The sequence below is a fragment of the Rattus norvegicus genome, chromosome 14 (assembly GCF_021556685.1).
Source record: "Rattus norvegicus strain SHRSP/BbbUtx chromosome 14, alternate assembly SHRSP_T2T, whole genome shotgun sequence".
In the NCBI taxonomy this organism is placed as follows: Eukaryota; Metazoa; Chordata; class Mammalia; order Rodentia; family Muridae; genus Rattus; species Rattus norvegicus.
Window position 1 is genome coordinate 515,210 of NC_141547.1, and position 14,725 is coordinate 529,934.

General features: G+C 40.0%; 1 pseudogene across 1 annotated transcript; it reads right to left on the bottom strand.

Annotated features, from left to right (window-relative positions):
- Positions 1-9,189: 9,189 nt before the first annotated feature.
- Rpl13a-ps13 (ribosomal protein L13A, pseudogene 13) lies at positions 9,190-9,855 on the bottom strand (annotated as a pseudogene). Its single transcript, XR_015636837.1, has one exon. The product of XR_015636837.1 is annotated as a ribosomal protein L13A, pseudogene 13 (transcript).
- Between the last annotated feature and the right edge of the window lie 4,870 nt (positions 9,856-14,725).

Here is a 14,725-nt window from a genome sequence, read left to right on the forward strand (position 1 = left end):
CTTGGCAGCTCAGACCAGAGCATGTGTCAACAGCTATATGTATGAACACAATAGATTTCATCAGAACTTCCATAGTAAGACAAGAGTTCAGAAGGTCATAAATGTCCTATATCATTCAGACTTTGAATTGAATCATGGGACATTATGTCTTCCAATGTCTAATGTAGAGAAGGGCAGTCTCACATGCAACGTAAGCCAGGAGTTGAGCATTCTCTCTGTTCATATACTATTGTATTCTAGTCATGTTTACAATTTTTCCTTAAACTTCCTGTGATTACTGTTACCTGGAATACATGTCATTATGCTAAATCCAATGATACCTAGAATTATAGATTCAACACCCATGCTGTCCAATATCAGCACCTGTGCATACATTCTATAAGTTATAATGCTTATTTCTTATCTGATAATCAGTTCCTGTCAGTCAGTGCCATTTGATGAAACATTTGTTTGGTTAATGTTTGTTCACACCTCATTAAGAGGTTTGAGAACAATTTCCCACATTTAACTCAAAGAAATAAAGGAAATTAGGTGTCAGTTATGAGAGAGAATTGTATTGCTAATGTTAGTATATACCTTTTATTTTTTCATTCATGTCTAGTTTGTATTTGTTTTTTTTTGTTTTTTGTTTTTTATTAACTTGAGTATTTCTTATATACATTTCGAGTGTTATTCCCTTTCCCGGTTTCCAGGCAAACATCCCCCTCCCCCCTCCCCTTCCTTATGGGTGTTCCCCTCCCAACCCTCCCCGCATTGCCGCCCTCCCCCACAGTCTAGTTCACTGGGGGTTCAGTCTTAGCAGGACCCAGGGCTTCCCCTTCCACTGGTGCTCTTACTAGGATATTCATTGCTACCTATGAGGTCAGAGTCCAGGGTCAGTCCATGTATAGTCTTTAGGTAGTGGCTTAGTCCCTGGAAGCTCTGGTTGCTTGGCATTGTTGTACATATGGGGTCTCGAGCCCCTTCAAGCTCTTCCAGTTCTTTCTCTGATTCCTTCAACGGGGGTCCTATTCTCAGTTCAGTGGTTTGCTGCTGGCATTCGCCTCTGTATTTGCTGTATTCTGGCTGTGTCTCTCAGGAGCGATCTACATCCGGCTCCTGTCAGTCTGCACTTGTTTGCTTCATCCATCTTGTCTAATTGGGTGGCTGTATCTGTATGGGCCACATGTGGGGCAGGCTCTGAATGGGTGTTCCTTCAGTCTCTGTTTTAATCTTTGCCTCTCCCTACCCTGCCAAGGGTATACTGTTTCCTCATTTAAAGAAGGAGTGAAGCATTCACATTTTGATCATCCGTTTTGAGTTTCGTTTGTTCTAGGGATCTAGGGTAATTCAAGCATTTGGGCTAATAGCCACTTATCAATGAGTGCATACCATGTATGTCTTTCTGTGATTGGGTTAGTTCACTCAGGATGATATTTTCCGGTTCCAACCATTTGCCTACAAATTTCATAAACTCGTTGTTTTTGATAGCTGAGTAATATTCCATTGTGTAGATATACCACATTTTCTGTATCCATTCCTCTGTTGAAGGGCATCTGGGTTCTTTCCAGTTTCTGGCTATTATAAATAAGGCTGCGATGAACATAGTGGAGCACGTGTCTCTTTTATATGTTGAGGCATCTTTTGGGTATATGCCCAAGAGAGGTATAGCTGGATCCTCAGGCAGTTCAATGTCCAATTTTCTGAGGAACCTCCAGACTGATTTCCAGAATGGTTTTACCAGTCTGCAATCCCACCAACAATGGAGGAGTGTTCCTCTTTCTCCACATCCTTGCCAGCATCTGCTGTCACCTGAGTTTTTGATCTTAGCCATTCTCACTGGTGTGAGGTGAAATCTCAGGGTTGTTTTGATTTGCATTTCCCTTATGACTAAAGATGTTGAACATTTCTTTAGGTGTTTCTCAGCCATTCGGCATTCCTCAGCTGTGAATTCTTTGTTTAGCTCTGAACCCCATTTTTTAATAGGGTTATTTGTTTCCCTGCGGTCTAACTTCTTGAGTTCTTTGTATATTTTGGATATAAGGCCTCTATCTGTTGTAGGATTGGTAAAGATCTTTTCCCAATCTGTTGGTTGCCGTTTTGTCCTAACCACAGTGTCCTTTGCCTTACAGAAGCTTTGCAGCTTTATGAGATCCCATTTGTCGATTCTTGATCTTAGAGCATAAGCCATTGGTGTTTTGTTCAGGAAATTTTTTCCAGTACCCATGTGTTCCAGATGCTTCCCTAGTTTTTCTTCTATTAGTTTGAGTGTGTCTGGTTTCATGTGGAGGTCCTTGATCCGCTTGGACTTAAGCTTTGTACAGGGTGATAAGCATGGATCGATCCGCATTCTTCTACATGTTGACCTCCAGTTGAACAAGCATATTTGCTGAAAATGCTATCTTTTTTCCATTGGATGATTTTGGCTCCTTTGTCAAAAATCAAGTGACCATAGGTGTGTGGGCTCATTTCTGGGTCTTCAATTCTGCTCCATTGGTCTATCTGACTGTCTCTGTACCAATACCATGCAGTTTTTATCACTATTGCTCTGTAATACTGCTTGAGTTCAGGGATAGTGATTCCCCCTGAAGTCCTTTTATTGTTGAGGATAGCTTTAGCTATCCTGGGTTTTTTGTTATTCCAGATGAATTTGCAAATTGTTCTGTCTAACTCTTTGAAGAATTGGATTGGTATTTTGATGGGGATTGCATTGAATCTGTAGATTGCTTTTGGTAAAATGGCCATTTTTACTATATTAATCCTGCCAATCCACGAGCATGGGAGATCTTTCCATCTTCTGAGGTCTTCTTCAATTTCTTTCCTCAGTGTCTTGAAGTTCTTATTGTACAGATCTTTTACTTGCTTGGTTAAAGTCACACCGAGGTACTTTATATTATTTGGGTCTATTATGAAGGGTGTCGTTTCCCTAATTTCTTTCTCGGCTTGTTTCTCTTTTGTATAGAGGAAGGCAACTGATTTATTTGAATTAATTTTATATGCAGCCACTTTGCTGAAGTTGTTTATCAGCTTTAGTAGTTCTCTGGTGGAACTTTTGGGATCACTTAAATATACTATCATATCATCTGCAAATAGTGATATTTGGACCTCTTCTTTTCCAATCTGTATCCCCTTGATCTCCTTTTGTTCTCTGATTGCTCTGGCTAGAACTTCAACAACTATATTTAATAAGTAGGGAGAGAGTGGGCAGCCTTGTCAAGTCCCTGATTTTAGTGGGATTGCTTCAAGTTTCTCTCCATTTAGTTTAATGTTAGCAACTGGTTTGTTGTATATGGCTTTTACTATGTTTAGGTATGGGCCTTGATTTCCTATTCTTTCCAGGAGTTTTATAATGAAGGGGTGTTGAATTTTGTCAAATGCTTTCTCACCATCTAATGAAATGATCATGTGGTTTTGTTCTTTCAGTTTTTTTTATATAATGGATCACATTGATGGTTTTCCGTATATTAAACCATCCCTGCATGCCTGGGATGAAGCCTACTTGATCATGGTGGATGATTGTTTTGATGTGCTCTTGAATTCGGTTTGCCAGAATTTTATTGAGTATTTTTGCGTCGATATTCATAAGGGAAATTGGTCTGAAGTTCTCTTTCTTTGTTGTGTCTTTGTGTGGTTTGGGTATAAGAGTAATTGTGGCTTCGTAGAAGGTATTCGGTACTGATCCATCTGTTTCAATTTTGTGGAATAGTTTGGATAATATTGGTATGAGGTCTTCTATGAAGGTTTGATAGAATTCTGCACTTAACCTGTCTGGACCTGGGCTCTTTTTGGTTGGGAGACCTTTAATGACTGCTTCTATTTCCTTAGGACTTATGGGGTTGTTTAACTGGTTTATCTGTTCCTGATTTAACTTCGATACCTGGTATCTGTCTAGGAAATTGTCCATTTCCTGAAGATTTTCAAGTTTTGTTGAATATAGGTTTTTATAGTAAGATCTGATGATTTTTTGAATTTCCTCTGAATCTGTAGATATGTCTCCCTTTTCATTTCTGATTTTGTTAATTTGGACGCACTCTCTGTGTCCTCTCGTTAGTCTGGCTAAGGGTTTATCTATCTTGTTGATTTTCTCAAAGAACCAACTTTTGGTTCTGTTGATTCTTTCTATGGTCCTTATTGTTTCTACTTGGTTGATTTCAGCTCTGAGTTTGATTATTTCCTGCCTTCTACTCCTCCTGGGTGTATTTGCTTCCTTTTGTTCTAGAGCTTTTAGGTGTGCTGTCAAGCTGCTGACATATGCTCTTTCCTGTTTCTTTCTGCAGGCACTCAGCGCTATGAGTTTTCCTCTTAGCACAGCTTTCATTGTGTCCCATAAGTTTGGGTATGTTGTACCTTCATTTTCATTAAATTCTAAAAAGTTTTTAATTTCTTTCTTTATTTCTTCCTTGACCAGGTTATCATTGAGTAGAGCATTGTTCAATTTCCACGTATATGTGGGCATTCTTCCCTTATTGTTATTGAAGACCAGTTTTAGGCCATGGTGGTCCAATAGCACGCATGGGATTATTTCTATCTTTCTGTACCTGTTGAGGCCCGTTTTTTGACCAATTATATGGTCAATTTTGGAGAAAGTACCATGAGGAGCTGAGAAGAAGGTATATCCTTTTGCTTTAGGATAGAATGTTCTATAAATATCCGTTAAGTCCATTTGGCTCATGACTTCTCTTAGTCTGTCTACATCTCTGTTTAATTTCTGTTTCCATGATCTGTCCATTGATGAGAGTGGGGTGTTGAAATCTCCCACTATTATTGTGTGAGGTGCAATGTGTGTTTTGAGCTTCAGTAAGGTTTCTCTTACGTATGTAGGTGCCCTTGTATTTGGGGCATAGATATTTAGGATTGAGAGTTCATCTTGGTGGATTTTTCCTTTGATGAATATAAAGTGTCCTTCCTTATCTTTTTTGATGACTTTTAGTTGGAAATTGATTTTATTTGATATTAGAATGGCTACTCCAGCTTGCTTCTTCTGACCATTTGCTTGGAAAGTTGTTTTTCAGCCTTTCACTCTGAGGTAGTGTCTGTCTTTGTCTCTGAGGTGTGTTTCCTGTAGGCAGCAGAATGCAGGGTCCTCGTTGCGTATCCAGTTTGTTAATCTATGTCTTTTTATTGGGGAGTTGAGGCCACTGATGTTGAGAGATATTAAGGAATAGTGATTATTGCTTCCTGTTATATTCATATTTGGATGTGAGGTTATGTTTGTGTGCTTTTTTTCTCTTTGTTTTGTTGCCAAGACCTTTAGTTTCTTGCTTCTTCTAGGGTATAGCTTGCCTCCTTATGTTGGGCTTTACCATTTACTATCCTTTGTAGTGCTGGATTTGTAGAAAGATATTGTGTAAATTTGGTTTTGTCATGGGATATCTTGGTTTCTCCATCTATGTTAATTGAGAGTTTTGCAGGATACAGTAACCTGGGCTGGCATTTGTGTTCTCTTAGGGTCTGTATGACATCAGTCCAGGATCTTCTGGCCTTCATAGTTTCTGGCGAGAAGTCTGGTGTGATTCTGATAGGTCTGCCTTTATATGTTACTTGTCCTTTTTCCCTTACTGCTTTTAATATTCTTTCTTTATTTTGTGCGTTTGGTGTTTTGACAATTATGTGACGGGAGGTGTTTCTTTTCTGGTCCAATCTATTTGGAGTTCTGTAGGCTTCTTGTATGTCTATGGGTATCCCTTTTTTTAGGTTAGGGAAGTTTTCTTCTATGATTTTGTTGAAGATATTTACTGGTCCTTTGAGCTGGGAGTCTTCACTCTCTTCTATACCTATTATCCTTAGGTTTGATCTTCTCATTGAGTCCTGGATTTCCTGTATGTTTTGGACCAGTAGCTTTTTCCGCTTTACATTATCTTTGACAGTTGAGTCAATGATTTCTATGGAATCTTCTTCTCCTGAGATTCTCTCTTCCATCTCTTGTATTCTGTTGGTGAAGCTTGTATCTACAGCTCCTTGTCTCTTCTTTTGGTTTTCTATATCCAGGGTTGTTTCCATGTGTTCTTTCTTGATTGCTTCTATTTCCATTTTTAATTCCTTCAACTGTTTGACTGTGTTTTCCTGGAATTCTTTCAGGGATTTTTGTGTCTCCTCTCTATGGGCTTCTACTTGTTTATTTATGTTTTCCTGGAATTCTTTCAGGGAGTTTTGTGATTCCTTTCGTAGGCTTCTACTTGTTTATTAATGTTTTCCTGTGTTTCTCTAAGGGAGTTCTTCATGTCTTTCTTGAAGTCCTCCAGCATCATGATCAAATATGATTTTGAAACTAGATCTTGCTTTTCTGGTGTGTTTGGATATTCCATGTTTGTTTTGGTGGGAGAATTGGGCTCCGATGATGCCATGTAGTCTTGGTTTCTATTGCTTGGGTTCCTGTGCTTGCCTCTCGCCATCAGATTATCTCTAGTGTTACTTTGTTCTGCTATTTCTGACAGTGGCTAGACTGTCCTATAAGCCTGTGTGTCAGGAGTGCTGTAGACCTGTTTTCCTCTCTTTCAGTCAGTTATGGGGACAGAGTGTTCTGCTTTTGAGCGTGTAGTTTTTCCTCTCTACAGGTCTTCAGCTGTTCCTGTGGGCCTGTGTCTTGAGTTCACCAGGCAGGTCACTTGCAGCAGAAAAGTTGGTCTTACCTGTGGTCCTGAGGCTCAAGTTTGCTCGCGGGGTGCTGCCCTCGGGCTCTCTGTGGCGGCAGCAACCAGGAAGATATGTGCCGCCCTTTCCGGGAGCTTCAGTGCATCAGGGTTCCAGATGGCCTTTGGTGTTTTCCTCTGGCGTCTGAGATGTGTGTGCAGAGAGCAGTCTCTTCTGGTTTCCCAGGCTTGTCTGCCTCTCTGAATGTTTAGCTCTCCCTCCCACGGGATTTGGGTGCAGAGAACTGTTTATCCAGTCTGTTTCCTTCAGGTTCCGCCGGTGTCTCAGGCAGGGGTCCTGCCGCTCCTGGGCCCTCCCCCACGGGAGCCCAGAGGCCTTATACAGTTTCCTCTTGGGCCAGGGATGTGGGCAGGGGTGGGCAGTGTTGGTGGTCTCTTCTGCTCTGCAGCCTCAGGAGTGCCCACCTGACCAGGCGGTGAGGTCTCTCTCTCTCACGGGGTCTGGGAGCAGAGAGCTGCTGCAGGCCGGGATCTGCGGGTGTGGGACTTCCGGTAAACACAGGACGTGCCCGGTCCTAGAGGAATTCTGCCTCCGTGTGTCCCGAGCTCACCAGGCAGCTTTCTTGCAGCAGAAAAGTTGGTCTTACCTGTGGTCCTGAGGCTCAAGTTCGCTCGCGGGGTGCTGCCCATGAGCTCTCTGCGGCGGCAGCAACCAGGAAGATCTGCGCCGCCCTTTCCAGGAGCTTCTGTGCACCAGGGTTCCAGATGGCCTTTGGTGTTTTCCTCTGGCGTCTGAGATGTGTGTGCAGAGAGCAGTCTCTTCTGGTTTCCCTGGCTTGTCTGCCTCTCTGAAGGTTTAGCTCTCCCTCCCACGGGATTTGGGTGCAGAGAACTCCGTATTTGTTTTAATACAATCCTGTCTTGGATTACATTGCAACAACACATGTGTGTCTGATATGCTCATTTATGTAACTCAGTTAGATTACAATTAGTAGCACATGGAGCATTGAATTTGATTTGTATTTTTTTTGAACTACCTTATATTTTGCCCATAATATCCACACTGAATTAAGAGGAGTCTTTAACTCTATTTTGGAACGGTTGGTATGTCACTGGATTATAGTAAAATCCTGCTATGGAGTTTATTGTACTATCTTAGTTACTATAAATAAGAATTTTTTATGCTTTGGTTGAATTATGACCTTATCAGTTTAAGTATTTTTCAGTATTTTTGCAGATTGGGCAAATTGAAAGTCTTGTTGTGATATTCTATACACATGACATTGACATAGTACTACCAATTGAATTGGGAATGTTCATGGAGGCTGACACTTCACTCCATTGTGTTGCTACTGAAATGCCATCCTGTGCTGTAGCAGTCTTTTGGAATTCATGTGGTGCACATGAGCATTGGACTGGAATCTACATTATACTGATTATATCAAGCCTACAGGTCAAACATTCAGGTTCTTCAATAATGTTAAATTTGCTTTTGCCAGGATTTAGAGGTGAGGCTCTATGTTGTTTTCTACAGAGACATTCTCTATGTTGCTTGTTACAGAAATAGTATTTCTTGAACTTTCTTTTCTTTTTGCCTAAAGCTCATGTTATTGACTTAACATGGTGGAAAGAATGCACACCACACACCACAGCATCCATCCTGATTATCAAGGAAATATTTAGTTTCTTTACTTCCCTTAAGTTATTCTGTTGGATGGCAATTGTAAGGTATTAACTACAATACTTGATGGGTATATAAAATAAAATTTTGCTTCCATGTTTAACAGACATTACTCCATAGTTTCCTTCTAGTTCATTGTCCCTTTATTTCTTGTTGGAATAAGATATCTGATTCCAAGTTGTACTACGTGGAACATGTGACAGCCTCTATCCCATTTTCATTTTATAGAATACTATTAGAAGTATTGGTGTTATATTTTCATTAAATTTTTGACATCATTTATTAGTAAAACCTTCTTCTCCTATTTGTTTCCCATTAATCACATGCTGTTTTCTGTTTCTTCAATAACTTGAACCTTGGTTTGATACAGCACAGAAGTACAATTTATTCAAAGCATTGAAGCAGTTATGAGTATCTGCACTCATCACTCTACATGGATAGGAAGACTTCCTCTTTCATGAATGAGGTATGCAATAGCAAATATCTCATTCATTAACCACAGATATTTGCAGGGAAGTGTTATGTCCATTGTACATCCATTCATCAATAAATATAACTTCAGTTTCTTCATTACAATCAAAGAGCATCTCAGACAATTATAATTACCCTTATTTATGTAGGAAATAAACATTCCACTTAATCTATTGAAACAAAATCTGTCAGGTTATAACTTGATTACAAATAGAATCTTTCACACAATGCATCATAATTGGCATGACTATTACTGATTCCAGGTTGTGGATCAGTCACACTCAAAGTCCATAGCCACATAGGTTTGCTGATGATGGCTCTTTCAAATTGTCCCCCTAAAACCTTTAAACCATAAAACTCAGCTTTCAATAGAGTCCTATATTCCCTTCCAAAATTCATTGTGTCCTATCCATATACTAAACAATACTAATACGGAATACCGAAAAAAATTTCAATATTCTATATAAATTTTTTTTGAGGCACAAACAGTCTTTATTGGGTTCACACCAAGAGTCCATTGGTCTTGAGGACCTCTGGGACCTTGAAGATTTTCTTCTCCACATTCTTTTCTGCCTGTTTCCTTAGCCTCAAGAACTGCTTCTTCTTCCGGTAGTGGATCTTTGCCTTTTCCTTCCGTTTCTCCTCCAGAGTAGCTGTCACTGCCTGGTACTTCCACCCGACCTCATGAGCCAGACCCCCCAGGTAAGCAAACTTTCTGGTAGGCTTCAGCCGCACAACCTTGAGGGCAGCAGGGACCACCATCCGCTTTTTCTTTTCATAGGGTGGAGGGATCCCATCCAACACCTTGAGGCGTTCCAGGGCAGCCTGGCCTCTCTTGGTCTTGTGCGGCAGCATGCCTCGCACAGTGCGCCAAAAAATGCGGCTTGGGGCTCGGAAGTGGTAGGGGCCTCGAGACGGGTTGGTGTTCATCCACTTTCGGAGAAAGGCCAGATACTTTAACTTGTTTCTGTAGAAATTTCCAGAAATGTTGATGCCCTCACAGCGTACAACCACCACCTTCTGGCCCAGCAGTACCTGCTTGGCCACAATGGCCGCCAGGCGGCCCAGAAGATGGCCCCGGCCATTCAATACTAGAACCTGCCCCTCCGCCATCTTCGGCAGCCGCCTAGGAAAAAGCTCTATATAAATTTTATACCTAAATGGCCTATACCTTCTGAACTTATGAAAGAAGGGTATGGCTCCCACTCTGGACAGCCTACCTGTCTAACAGGAAGTCTTCCATAACTAGGAACATATGTAAGACCCTTGGCTGAATACCCATGCCATTTGGGACCTACACAGAGACAACATGTGGTATCTATCCAACACTTCTTGAGCCCAATTTTCTTTCCAGTCTACACCTCCAACTGAAACTATGGCAGATCAAAATGCCTGTCCCAGACCCCAAAGTGAACCTGGTTCCTAGGAGGTCTGCCTTAACCTGAGACACAGGGATACCTGAGACTTGCACTAATCAGGGAAACTGGAGGCCTGCCCTAACCAGAGACAGTGGTTCCTGACTAAGAGGAGGCCTGCTCAAACCCAGGTCACACACCTCTACCTGTCTTCAACGAGTCCTGCTCCAGTTCAACACACCCAGGTCAGTTAGCACCAGAAATAACCAGACAGCAAGAGGCAAATGCAAGAAAATAAACAACAGAAGCCAATGTAATTTGGCAACATTGGAACTCAGATCTCTCAACAAAGCAAGTCCTGGATACTCTGACACACCTGAAAAGCACTATTCTGGCATGAAATCTCATCTCATGTAGATGATAGATAAATTTAAGGAGGATATAAATAACTCCCATATAGAAATATAGGAAAGCACAGGTAAATATGTAGAAACACTTAAAGAGGAAATGAATAAAGCCCTAAAAGAAATACAGAAAAACTCACAAGAAAAGCAAGTTAAGAAATTGAACAATACTATTCAACACATAAAAATTGAAATAAAACCAATAAAGAAATCACTAGTGGAGGAAAATCTGTAGATGAAATCCTTAGTAAAACGATCAGTAGCTATAGATGCAAGCATAACCAAAAGAATACAAGAGATAGAACAAAGAATTTTAGACATAGAAGATACCATAGAAGATGTTGACACATCCATCAAAAAAACACAAAGTGTAAAAAGCTCCTAAACCAAAACATCAAGAAAATTCAAGACACAATGTAAAGACCAAACCTAAGAATAATAGGAATAGAAGAGGGTGAAGATGCCAAGTTCAAAGGGCCAGAAAAAATATTCAACAAAATCATAGAAAAAAACTTCCTTAATTTAAAGAAAGAGATGACCATAAGTGTACAAGAAGACTTCAAAACATCAAGTAGATTAGACCAGAAAAGAAAATCCTCTGATCACATAATAATCAAAACACTAAATGCACAGAACAAAGAAAGAATATTAAAAACAGTAATGGAAAAAGGTCAAAAAACATATAAAGGCAGACCTATCAGAGTTACAACAGACTTCTCAACAGATATTCTAAAAGCCAGAAGATTTTGAACAGATAAAACCCAATTTAAACAATATCTTTCTACTAATCTACCCTTACAAAGGGAAACTCCAACACAAAGGGGATAGCTATACCCAAGAAGATACACACACACACACACACACACACACACACACAAACATGAAATAACCTTATCACCAAAAAAAGAAGAGAAACACATGACACACACACACACACACACACACACACACACACACACACACACACACAGTACCATGCCCAACAACAACAAAAAAAATGAACTTTAATATCTCACAACATTAACAAAATCCACCAATAAAAAGACAGTCTAACAGATTGGATAAGCAAACATAATCCATCATTTTGCTTCATACAAGTAATATACCTCAGCAACAAAAACAGACACAACCTCAGAGTTAAAGGCTGGAATTTTTTTTTCTAAGCAAATGGTCCTGAGAACCAAAATGAAGTCACAATTTTAATACACAGTAAAATATACGTTTAGCTTAAAGTAATCAAAGGAGATGATAAAGGACAGTTCATACTCATCAGAGGAGAAATTCACCATGATGAAATATCAATTCTGAACATCAATGCTACAAATGCAAACTAAGCACATTTGTAGATTGCAGAAGCAGGTAAGGGAAGGTGAAAGACAAGACTGAAGCCTATGATTGGGCAGTGGGAAAGGAAGACTGGCTAAAAGTTTTAGAGGGGAGAGGGAGCTGGGGCAGAAGATGGAAGGAAAATGGAAGAAGGGGAAGATGGTCCAAATTCTGTGTGACTTTAAATAGCCACAGATAGCTATGAATATTTTATAAGGGATGGATAATTACAGAACAATTTCTCTTATCTAGGTGGGCAGTTTATATCAATATCAATCAGCTCTGTGTAAATTGTGTGGGTGTTTTGTGGGTTGAGAATTTACTGATAAAAATCTGACTGATATATTACAAGACTCTAGAGTTTGATTTTTTTTCCAGGTTATGGGAATTTGTGACAACCAACCACATGGGACAGATGGCTTGAGAATGTGAGCAGAAGATCCACCATGGGAGTCTGCCAGGCTGAGAACAGCCTGCCCTGTCTGCTGGTGCCTTGCTAGTGGTAGCATGAAATTCACTAATTATGAATTCATGATACAGGTGGTGACCCTATGCGTGAGGCAGTAATCCACTGAAAATTTGGGGATTTTGGCCTATAAATTAGAGATTTAATCTGGGTGATCAGAGTGAAGTCAAGTTTGAGCAGAGTCAGGTTGCATGATGACTCAGGTGCAGAAACCGTAAAGAACACAGGGGCAGACTCAGCTCACAGCCTCTGAGATCCCCTGCTGTGAAAAGAGAAGGGATGGCTGCTCTGAGGCAGAGAGCAAGAAAGTAAAGGAAGCCTTCTTCCTACAAACAGATAATCATAGAATAGAATTTTGGTTTAATTATTTTTAAAGATAGAAGAAAATACAGACTTTTGCCTGTGCCACATGGGGAATTCTCCCCACAGTTCAAAACTAGTACAAAGATATTGGGTCCAGAGGCACTAGGAGTCCTGATGTGCAGAGACAGGCTGAACTGGAGGAAGGCAGGAAAGAAAGGCTGCTTTCTCCAAGAGAAGACACGGGGAGACCGTATGAGAAACAAATGCCTTAGGAAAGTTTTGAAGAAGTCTTGCAGGATAACACATATCCTTCAATCATGAGCTCCACAGTAATTTTTGGGTTAATTTCCTGGCATGACACAATAGAAAAAGTCTAATAGGCTCATGCAGTATTTTAATTTACTTTGTTTTGGATTGTTTTGATTTTCAAAATGGGTGTGATTTTGCATTTTGTGGTTATATTATTCCTCTGGGAGAGAAGTCAAACTGAAAGAATAAAAAATGCAGCTAAGAAGTCAGAAGTTTAAAAAAGCCCCAAATATCTCAAATTCCAGACCCTGCCCTCTACCTGTACTAGCTGACCATAAAGTTAGATTAAAATCTTAGAGAATAATCTTGAGAAACAGGAAGCTCCTCCCAGGAACTGATGGACCATAAAGTTTAACAATCTTGAGAAACAGGAAGCTCCTCCTTGTGATTTTTCATTAGTATTCTCGACACTTTCCAATGACACCATCCCTGCCCCCTCGGGTTGTGGTTTCTCCCTTTAAATACCCTTTCTCCCAGCCTTTCGGGGTCGAACTCCACTGCCCCTGCGTGGGATACGAATCTCGACCCCAGTGCACTGGTTCCTATCAATAAACCTCATGTTTATTACAGCAAGGTCGGTCTCACGTGAGTTCTTGGGGGGTTGAATCATCCGGAGACTTGAGTGAGGGTCTCCCCGCTCCGGGGGCCTTTCAAAACTAATAGTTTTTCTGGTTACTGGCTCAAGTACATCCTATTTTGGGAGAAAAGCTCTACTTTTGTGTTCACAGAAAAGGAGATTAGGTTCTGGACCCCTTCCAGAGTTATATGGATCAGATATGACAGAGGAAGTCCACCTGAAAATAGACTCAGGTGAATCAAACAGAAAAGATTCTTTGTGCCATCCTTCCCATGGTGAATAAAGACTTACTTACGGTTGGAGTAAAATTTCATGTTAACTAGTCTGAACACCCTACACAGACTAGAACAATCCATAAAGATACTTTGATGATACTAAATTTTGTAGACAGATACAAGGTACCTAAGTCAAGTCAAAGTCAGATAACTATTTATAACATTCCATTACCCATAAGGAGCTAGATGCAATCACTGAAACCCTCCCAACCTGGCCTCTCACAGACAGATGGCTTTAATGCAGAAATCTACCAGACTTTGAAAAAAAAGCTAATACCAATACACCTCAAACTATTCCACAAAATTGAATATTTTCCACAAAAAGGAATATTACCTAAGTCATTCTATAAAGCCATAGTTACTCTGATACCTAAACCAAGCAAAAAAGCAACAAAGAAAGGGAATTTCAGACCAATTTCATTTAAGAATATTGATGCAAAAATAATCAATATAATTCTCACAAACTGAATACAAGAACATATCAAAACTGTCATTTACCATGATCAAATAGACTTCATAGCAGGGATGCATGGATGGTTTAACATGCTAAAATCCATCACTTTAACCCATTATATAACCAAACACAAAGAAAAAAGTCACATGATCATCATATTAAATTATGTAAATGCCTTTGATAAATATAAGACCCCTTCATGTTAATAGTCTTGAAGAGATCAAGAATTCATGGCACCTACCTAAACATAATGAAAGCAATATAGAGCAAACCACCAGCCAACATCAAATTAAATGGTGAGAAACTTGAAGCAACCCCCCCCCCACACACACAAAATAATCAGGAAAGAGACAAAGCTAATCACTCTCTCCCTATCTATTCAAAATAGTACTTAAAGTTCTAGCTAGAGCAATTAGATAACCAAAGGAGATCAAGGGGATACTAAATGTAAATGAAGAAGACAATATATGACTGTTGATGATATGATAGTATATAAAAGGAACCCCAAAAATTCTAACAGAGAACTCGTACACCT